This window comes from Amblyomma americanum, chromosome 3 (genome assembly GCF_052857255.1).
Source record: "Amblyomma americanum isolate KBUSLIRL-KWMA chromosome 3, ASM5285725v1, whole genome shotgun sequence".
Classification (NCBI taxonomy): Eukaryota; Metazoa; Arthropoda; class Arachnida; order Ixodida; family Ixodidae; genus Amblyomma; species Amblyomma americanum.
Genome location: NC_135499.1, coordinates 133,779,833 through 133,788,856, shown reverse-complemented (window position 1 = coordinate 133,788,856; position 9,024 = coordinate 133,779,833). Strand labels below are relative to the sequence as shown.

The window sequence follows — 9,024 nt, the reverse complement described above, 5'->3', positions numbered from 1 at the left end:
TAGATTGTCAGGCTGGCAGAAAACTACGACGAAAGCCGAAGGCCTAAGATCGAAAAAGCAGCAAGCACGTCGATGGCGACGAACGAGGCAGTCGAGGTAAGACAGCGTGACGGAACCCAGTCCTGACAGAACAACGCGCAGCCCCGGGGTCGGGGACAGTGTTTCCATTGTCATGGTCATGAACACGTCGCAAGATTTTTCCCGAAAAGCAAACCGCGGGAAAGCAAAATTTGGGGGGCAGACGCACAGACCAGAAACCGGTGGTCGCCCGAATATAGGTCCCCTTGAATGACAGGGAGGCAGTGTACGGCTCTGTAGGAAGGAAACCCACGGAGGAGAAGCCCAGCGCCGGAGAGGTTTCATTGTTGAGTAGTGGAAACGCATTAAGTGCGCGCATTAACACAGGGGCCGACATCACGGTCATCCGTAGGTCGCTCGTGCCACGATATGTATGCGCGGGGCCCACAATAAAACTCACCGGGGCTTTTGGAAAACAGGTTGTCGCGGAGGTAGTGCATGTCCCCCTAGTAGCAACTCAGGGAGCACCGCGAGTGTTATTTGACCCGTCGGAGCGGGGCATACTGTGTCCAGTCACAGACAAGCTGATAACTGGGATAAGCGCGTTAATCGCTCCCGAAGACTATGAGCAGCTTCTCAGCGATAGCGTCCATACGCAAGAACAGGGAGAAGCTGCAACAGGGAGAAGGGCGAAGAAAACGAATAGAGAGCAGAGTGGGTTGACGAGGTTCTAGCGGGCGCGGTAGCAGCAGATTGCAGCGAAGGGGAAACTGCTGGAGCACAGACGACGCGGCAACGGTTTTGCGAGGCGCAGATTGGAGACGAATCGCTCAAGGAAACCTGTGTTTAGGCTAGAGAGGGAGCACACGGCATGATGGTCTGGGGCGAGCTTCTGTTCCACCAGGAGCCTGTTGCTGGGCATCAGTGTACTCAGCTTGAGCTCCCAACCGAACGACGCGCAGAGGTGTTCAAAATGGCGCACAACTCAGTGTGGGCAGGACATCTCGGCGAGCGGAAAACGCTTCAGCGGATAAAGGTTTCGTTCTTCTGGCCGGGGGTCACGCGCGACGTGAAGCAATACTGCCGCTCATGCCACTCGTGTCAAGTGAAGTCGCCTGCACGCACAGCAGATCGAGTGCCGATCGCGCCGATCGCTAGACAAGAGGCCGCTTTCCAAGTGGTGAACATCGACTGCATATGACTAATAGAGCCACCGTCAGCTCGAAGGCACCGCTATGTACTTTGTGTAGTGGACATGAACACACTTTGGCCCAAAGTGGTGTGTTTCAAAGCGCTGACCGCTTGGGCCACGTGCGACGCTCTTTCGCAAGTATTCGCGCGCCTTGGAGTCCCTGAAAAAGTGTGCTGTGTCCAGGGCACAAATTTTACCACAACGCTTATGCAAGAGCTTCTCAGGAAATTGGGCGCCTCTAAGAGGTTCTCCACGCCTGACCACCCGCAAAGCAATGGACTGGTCAACCGATGGAATGGAACATTCAAGTTCTGCTCTTTCAGATTATTCAGGAGCGTGGGAGTGACTGGGATAGTCTTGTGCCATTTTTGCTCTGGGCTTACAGAGAAGTCCCTAATGAGACTACCGGGTAGTCGCCGTTTGAGTTAATGTATGACCGGACCGCTATACATTCTCCAAAAAATTGGCGGTGGTTTAGCTCTGGTTAAACCAGGAGTGACGCGATAGCTACAGCCGGCCGAATGGAACTTGGTCACGTGCACAACCACGTGATTAACCACGTGATCAGCCACGGCGTCACGCCGCCGGCAGCTGCTCCGCACCACGTGACCAACCACGTGACAGCGTGGCGGCGCAGCCACAGGGTGGCAACACCGCCCCTCCATGGCGCCGCCACGCTGAAGGCTCGAAATGCTACCGTAATGTAGGTATCGCTACAAAAATTGGACGGGAGACTGGGCGGTACCAGATTCTTTGGCAACGCCGGCGGCAGAGTACCTGTCAGCTCTGCGCGAGAAGCTGGCCGAGGCAAACGCAAGGGCGGGGAACAACACCATGGTAGCGCAACGCAGGTACACTGGACAATACAACTTGCGCGCTGTCGATAAACACTTCACAGACGGGCAGCAGGTGTTGTTGCTTGAAAGGTATGGCGAGGGAAAGTTGATGTCCAAGTGGACGGGGCCTGTGACGGTAATGCGGAAGACGCGCCCGTACAGTTATCTGATAAAAATCGACAATGGCGCATGTCGGACTGTCCACGCAAACAAGCCGAGAGCGTACCACGCACGGGTGAATGTAGTAGGAATGATATTCGAGGGCGACGCGGAATTCGGCGACGTGCCCTCGTTCCCCATGCGCTCAGCGCCAGGCGACGCGGTGCCGCCGGGGGCTCTCGAACATTTGAACGAAGCGCAGCGCCGAGAACTAGAGGCCCTGATCGAGGAGAAAGAATGGCCAGGTTTTCAGCAGTAGGCCCAGTAAATGCACGCTAGGAGCGCACAAAATTGTGCTAACGGAGGGTGCTCAGCCACGGGCTGGCCATTCATACAAGGACCCGATGGCGTATCGTAAGGAAGTGGAGAGGCAAGCAGATGATCTCCAGGAGTGGGGACTAATATATTCCGTTGAGAGCCCTCATACTCACCCAGTGGTTTGCGTCGCTAAAACGAATGGAGGGCTGCGCATGGGCTGTGATTATCGGAAATTGAACGCGATAACCGAGCAGGACACGTTCCCGGTGAGTCTACCGTCCGAGTCTACCGTTCCGAGTAGCGAAGGCCGACTTCATCAGCCTAATAGACATGCTGAGAGGCTATTGGCAAATATCCTTTGACGAGCAGGCACAGGCCCTCACGGCATTCGTCACGCCAGTGGGGCAGCACGCATGGAAGGTCATGCCCTTCGGACTTGGAAATGCGAGTTCAAAATTTCGGAGGGTCTTAAACCGGTACTGGCACCGCAGCGCGATTACGCATGCGCGTACATAGATGACCTCGCAATTTATTGAGATACCTGGGACGAGCAATTGAGGCACGTTCGGGTGGTGCTCGCTTCAATCTCAGCCGCAGAATTCACAGTGAACGCAGGCAAATGCCGTTTCGCGATACGAGAAGTCGAATTTTGGGCCATGTGGTTAGGTCGGGGAAGCACAGCGCTAATCCAGAAAAGGTCAGGGCAATAGACGAGATGCCGAGGCCCCAGACAAAGAAGGAGCTCGGAAGCTTTCTGGGCTTAGCTAACTATTACCGACAATATGTCCCTGACTATTCCCGCGTCGTGCTCCCACTGACGAGCTCAACCAAAAGGCGGACACCGCAGCGGCTCCCGTGGGATGACGAGGCGCAGAAAGCGTTTGATAAGGTGAAAGTTTGCTTGCAGAGCGCGTCCTCACTTCATGCGCCTGACCCAAGTCGGGAGTTAGTGCTCGCAACAGATGCTTCGGTCTACGCGGTAGGAGCCTCTCTTATCCAGTACGATGACGAGGGCCGCGAGCAGCCAATCGCTTTTCTGAGCAAAAAGCTTAGCCCGGCTCAGACCCGCTAGGCGACTATTGAGAAGGAGGTTTATGCCATCATTTGGGCATTAGGGCGACTTGAAGTCTGGTTGTGTGGCGCACATATTCGGGTCATAGCGGACCATAACCCGCTCAAATACTTGACTCTCAGTAGTCCGCACAGCACCATGCTAACACGCTGGGCACTCGCTCTGTGGAGATTCGATATTCGGAGGAGGTAGTGGGCCCACGGGAGTGTATGGAGTCATCCGAGAGGGGAATTACTGTTAGCAATTGTGATGACAACCTGTCCCCTCTCCCCATACTTTGATTGGGGCGTGTTTTCTCGTCTATCTCCTTTTCAATGTGTTTTCCTTTTGCCTGTGTTTTATTGGATATGTTTTTCTTTCCCCGGTCTTTGCTTGGATGAGTGCTTGTGTCTCGACCTAAATGATTGTTGTACCAACTGAGGGTGGGGACTTAGGGATTAAAAGAAGACGTTTTGGTGGGACCGGGGGTTGATTTCGTTTGGTTATTCTGCGGATCAATCCGTATGCGCATAGTTTCTTTCCTTGTCCTACGTTCCGTTCTCTCTTAACTATTTTATATGTGTTTAAACTGCTTACCTCCCTAAAGTTCCTCGAGTAATGGACTAAGCAAGTTTAGAACCTCAAGACATCAGCATCCAACACAACCGTCTACTTTTCTCCTTCGGGCTATCATCAAAGAAAAGAAAGGAAAAAATCGCAACTACAAGCTTAACCAGATTTGAAGTGAGACCAATTGGCCGAATATCGTCGAGATCAAAATCATTTTTCTGGTCTTCTAGCGATAGAATTATTTTCGCTGCTTTTGCAACTCTGTAGAATACAGGCTTTTTCCAAAGACCAACTGACAATCTTCAAGAGGTCCGGGGAAAAGTGTTGCATTATTTTCAGCATGCCAACTGTTACTCCGTCAATCCCAGGAGCAGCAGACTGCAGACAATTTACTACAGGCGTTAAATCAGATATAGAGACCTCAGTGAAGTCTGCACACAAATGAAATGAGGTCAAAGGAAAGGCAGTGCGAGCATGAAAAAACCCGCAGCAATGCCTTGAGCTATGAACTGCAGTTGGTCTTTTTCTTCCATAGGGGGCAACACTCTGGAATGAACGATATGAGGAGAGGGCAGCACGTTAGTACGTTCTATATATCTATAGAGAGACGTCCGGTTCACTGGGTTAGACAATTAGGTGTTCAGATTTGCATTGTAACCATTCTTAGCCTTAGATATCGTTCTTTTAAAATATGCTGCAAATAATTTGTAATTTATCCAGTTCTTAGTGCTCTCTTCCATGCGGATTTCCTCTGTCGATAGGCTTTTTTGCAGTTTTCATTCCACCTTTGCTAACCTCCTAAGACGCATCTATTTGTTTTTCCATTGCTAACCTCGTAGGACGCATCTAATTGTTTTTCCTTTGCTAGCCGCCATTCGGGTGTGCGAACAATGTTGCCCAGTGGCGGTACTGGGTTCTGCCGGAGCCACTCGTAGATGGGTTCTTCCGCTTTCCTTTTCGGACGTGCTCTTGAGCTCTCTCCCGCTCCTGCGCGTACTCGCTCAGCGTTTTTATCGCTTGGTGCACCTCTGCGGCCGTCGTGGCATGGAGTTGTACCCAGAAGCTGTGCGATAAGTACTTCCAAAATTCCTGGGGGGACGTGTCCTTCACCTGAGAATCGTCCCTAACTTTGAGCTCCACAGTCGCTACCCCTGTTTTGCCCTCCCACCTTAAAATATTCCAGTACTCAGGCTTCACAAGACAAATACTAGATGAGATGGAAGAAATCTCGGGGGCTTTTGTTTGTAGACCAAACTGAGGAGCGGTTTGGTCTTCGAACGAGGCCAAGGAATATAGTGCATCTGCACGATCCATTTGACCAGCTGCAGTCGTGAATGACGCGCAGGTGTGGGATGCTTGTGCCCCCGACGTGAAAGGAGACGGCAGCAAATGCGTAGCATGTGGGCCCGATTTCAAATCTTCTAACAAGGTCACGACAAATGTCCTCAGCTTCTCTATCGTCTCTGGCGGGAAATACGTCGTTCACAATTTTTCTTCGTTTGGGAATTCGATGTAGTTCGTGTTCCCACTCTGGATAATTGGGTTGTAAATTCTCTCCTGCTCCTGCTGATTATGTCCTTGGTTGGGATGCGTTTTCGTTTGAAATGATATCCAGGTCTCGGTGAGTTGTCTGAGAGTTTTCCACACCTTCATTGAATGGACGGGGACCGTCTTGTTTTCCTGAACCAGGGTAGCTTGGAGACCGTCCCTGGATATATACTCAGAGTCACCGAAAAATAGCTCAAAAATATAGACGAGCGGTACCTCTTCTGTTTCGCTTGAACCCTCACTGTCGTATTCGCTGTCGCGCCTCTTCCTCTTTCCTCCCTCCACCCTACACACACATTCGAAAAGCGAGGTAGAAACGGTCGAACCAAAAAATAATTATGTACTCACCTAGAATTTGGGCAGGCAGCTCACTGCGGTCCCCGTGACGTTCCGGCCAAGGCAGTTCGTGCATTGACTCGTCTACGGGGATCCTCTTTTATACCGCCCGAGACGTTTCGAGTAAAATAAAAAAGCGCCGTCTACGAGGAAAGTAATTAGAGATTCTAAACGTGCTGCTATGTCTATTACTATCTGGGTCGTGTAGTGGCGAGTATGCCAAAGCCTACGTTCCCGGCATTGCGTGAGGGTGGATGCGCATTATCGGGTCCATGGTTAGCCCTTGTTTTGAAGACTAGGTGTTGGACAGGTTGCTCGTAATAAAGCCGGTACAGTCCGCTTTCAGGGGCAGAGCACTGCGCGCGTACAACTCGTTGCCGCCCTTCTATAGCTGGGGCCCAGGCGCAGCCAGGCATTTTCAAACGTGTGCTCGTAGTTTAGAATGGGCGCACCCATGCGGCCTTTGAAAGGAAACTGGTTGACAAATTTTGTCACACGTGGGCTGGTGTCCTTTATGTGAATAAAGTCGTACGCAAAGTTGTGCCGCGGTGCACCCATGCTCGTAGGGACGTCCGTCGATTCGTCGCCCTGTTCCGTCTCCGAGCCCGGCGTTATTTTCATGCTCCAGAAATATTTTGCGAGCCTCGCGTGGTCCGTCTCACTGAACGGCTGAACGGATGTGGCCTTAATGGGATTGCCGCTGACAGCCCGCGTTACGCGGCACATGCCCGTGTCCATGTGCACGTTTAGTCCTACGCACGCCTGTCCGTAAACGAGCACGTCAGAGTTTAAGGGCTGCACCACTGAAGAACCCGTCTTCCACGGAGTGCGCAAGCCGTGGAGCGTTATCTTTACGAAGCTCTTGAGCGCTTTGGTGTGGAACGGCATGTAGTCAAGAGTCGCTTTGGCATGTAGAGGTAGGGGCGGCTGATGGGTAGGTGCGACATGCTCGTTAAAATGCCCGGAAAAGTTTTCTCGGAATCGTACTTTAGCTGCGTCTTTAGCATCGCGTAGCCCACGTTGTGAGTATTTTACTGTCATGGAACACCGTGACCACCCCATGGTCTCTATGAACTCGCAAAATTTGGGTAACGAGCTCGGGGGCACTTCTACCATTACTTCCGATTCCGGCGCCGTCGACTGCTGCTCTCCTCCCAGTTCGGCGGTGGAGGAGTCCGCGGGGCTGCCGAATAGCTGTCGCATGAATTGCGAGTGCGGCACTCGGGTTTGTTTTCTAGGGAGATGTAAGTTTTGCTCCGCTGCTTCTCCTTCAGCAGGACGTTTCCGTCCGCTTGACATTCCATAGACAGACCGGCCCAAAACACGCTCCTCTAAATGATTTTTTGTGCCTAGGCTTAGCGCGCCTAACGCAGAGTTCCAGTTACCGGCGCTCGCAAAGTCTTTGAAGAATGCTTGCGCAGAGGTCTTGTCCGCCGAAAATACACCCTGTTGGAATTCAGGTAGCAGCATCCCACAGCTGCCACCAGTTGTTGGGATTCAGGTAGCGTGACTGGGCCGGAGAAGAGACGAGGACGATCGGAGGAAGAAAACTTGGAAAACTTTATACAAGGATGTTTTACATTATGTACAAGCACGGGCAACTGAGAGTGCTTCTCAGTAAAGAGAGCTTTTTAGGAGTCGGGAGTCTCTGATAACTCTCAAGAAGGGGGCTCTCCCTGGCATCAAACCAGCAGCTCCTTAAATACTCTTCGTATTCTCCAGATCCCTTGCTTGGGAATAATACAGTTCGAAGAATGATGGGCAATCACACGATGGCACTGATGATACCACCCACGGCAGGGCGGTCCTGATGTATCTTCGCAGCTCGGTCGAGGCAAAGGGAACAGGACCAGGTCACGTTGTCGTTCCCGCGGCTTCCAGGTGGCCGCGCACGTGCGTCCGGAGGGCACCTGCATGACACAGGAATGCAGACTATCTCCCAGCAGGGGTTGAAAGATCTTGTACTGATGACCGGAACGCGGAAGCTCTGTCGAAGGTGCGGCACTCGGGCAATTGTTCAAATCCAGCGTGACTGAAGGGGACCACACTGATACCGCACTTCGTCTTGACGAGGACCGGAACGAATACGCTTATGGTCGTCGCTGGCATTCCTGTTGAACACCTGGGGAAGCTATTGTCGTCGCTGCTTCCGGCATTCCAGCTCGAACACGAGGGGACGCTATTGTCGTCGTTCCCTCTGGCAGTCCTGCAGTCACGTCTCCCCCAGAGGGCTCACCCACCCTCGCGGTGGTCTTCAGGGAATCCTCGCCATGCCCAACTTCGCCGAATTCCACAGCAGGAAGGAAGCGCGGGCACAACAACCCTCGTGGCCCGGCTGTCGGCTAGTTCGTGCTGCTGGGCAATGCGGTCGTCCTCGTCCACTGCTCCCCCCCCCCCCTTTTCGGTAAGAGCTGTGAATGGGGAGTAGCTGCCATTTATCTTTTTAACGATCTGCTACATTTGTTTTTATGAGGTAGAGCTGTTTATTCGCGGCAGGTAACCTTGCCATGAAGTTTTTTCGCCATTACGGCAAATATATCGGGCTTTTGCTTTGGAATTTTTGAAGTTGATGAAATTCTCCTGCGTTGGATATCTACGAAAAATTCCCTTGGCTTTGTTTTGCCTTCTTTTTGCGTCTCGGCATTCTTGTGTGTACCAAGTTTTGTTTTACTACACCAGACGACTGTGGAATTGCTAGGTGTGCAGCGGTTAAAATACAATTTCTGGTAGATTCATTTAGTTCGTTTATGCTGCGATTATCTGAAACTATTATATCTAGGCTGGCCCTTTCTCTAAAAAGTGCCCAGTCGGCTAAATGTAACTTCCAACGTCGTGGTTTCGTTGGGATGACTTGCGGTGGGGACGTTAGTCTGATTAATACAGGGAAGTGATCGCTGCCGAATGGGTTGTCGATGACATCCCATTTAAAATCGCTAAAAACAGAGGGTGAACTAAAAGACAGATCTATGGAACTCATTTTTCCCGTGCTCGGACAGCAGTATGTATCTTTGCCGGTGTTTAGGAGGCAAAAATTATTACCTAAAATAAAATCTCCT

At 51.8% G+C, this 9,024-nt stretch overlaps 1 pseudogene; it reads right to left on the bottom strand.

The window, feature by feature from the left end:
* Window positions 1–6,263: 6,263 nt before the first annotated feature.
* Window positions 6,264–8,493, bottom strand: LOC144124136 (uncharacterized; annotated as a pseudogene).
* Between the last annotated feature and the right edge of the window lie 531 nt (window positions 8,494–9,024).